The sequence below is a fragment of the Triticum dicoccoides genome, chromosome 3B (assembly GCF_002162155.2).
Source record: "Triticum dicoccoides isolate Atlit2015 ecotype Zavitan chromosome 3B, WEW_v2.0, whole genome shotgun sequence".
Classification (NCBI taxonomy): Eukaryota; Viridiplantae; Streptophyta; class Magnoliopsida; order Poales; family Poaceae; genus Triticum; species Triticum dicoccoides.
The window spans coordinates 47,720,081-47,721,350 of record NC_041385.1 but is presented as its reverse complement, the minus strand read 5'-3'; positions in this window follow the sequence as shown (position 1 = coordinate 47,721,350).

The window sequence follows — 1,270 nt, the reverse complement described above, 5'->3', positions numbered from 1 at the left end:
TCCCGACCGGTCCTCCACGACGATGCCCTCGCGCGTGCAAGTGCTTCGGTCGCACGGCGAAACCTTCCGGCATGGCCGCAACGGCCGTCGCCATGGCTCCCGATGGGTCCTCCGAGACGATGCCCTCCCGCGTGCACGTATGTCCACTGCCCAGGCGGCAGTTCTTAAAGAGGAGGTGAATTGCATCTGTACCCATGCATAAGAAGGGAGAAGAAAATCAAATCTGCAATACATTAGTGGGATTTGATGGGGAATCGAAGATTGAAGAAGGTGAATAGAGAGATGGGCTGCGTGGAGATTGAAGAAGCAGGAATAGCGACGGAGAATCTGGGGAAAGAAATAATGCTCTCTTGGGGAAAGAAACTGCCACGGAGATGAAGAAGCAGCGCGCTCGTGCAGAGTTGTGGCTGTGGGCCTTCTGGGGATAATGAAGCGGTTCTCGATGAAGAAACAGAGCGCGGAGAAAGAGAAATTAAATAACGTGAATATGAGGTGTATTTGGAATTAATGACGTGGCTAAACTGCTGAGGTGGAATTAGGTCAATGGCTGCATGTTAATTGCTGATGTGGATAGCCTGCATGTTAAGAGAAATCAAGTAGTGGGGTGCTCTTATTTAGATATAGTAGATTTCTTCGTGTATATGTATGAATAGTTATGTGTGTATGCCATGTACTCCCTCCGTCCAGAAATATTTGTCGCAAAAATGGATATAAATAGATGCATCTAAAATCAAAATACGTCTAAATACATCTATTCCTTCGACAAGTATTTCCGTACGAAGGGAGTATGTGGTAACAACCATCAAGCCCAGGAAAAAAATTTGTGATATGTGTATTGCGCTGTGTGGTTCCCTTTTCAGGAAAGTACACATGAATGCCAATATTTTGGCGAAATGTTGATTTGTCAATTTTCTGGCACCCAATTTGATTAACTGTTAGTGAAGGTCATGTGGATTTTTTCAATAAATTTAACATATTTCCCTAGTTATGTATATTTTAACATTGATCTAACAATTTAACATTCTAATGGTTTAACAATATGAACACAACAAATGGACCAAATGTGTCGTACGTATGGTGACAACCGGGTATGAAGGTGCGCCAAGATGGTTCGACAACAGGGTAGGTGGCTAGAATAACATGTGTCGGTCCAATATTAATTTGAGAAAATCTTGAAACTTGTTTTAGCAAATCCAGCCGATGCCTGGACTATCAATTTTGGACCAATAAAATTTAAAACTAGGAGAGGATGGGGCCCATCGCATCTGAA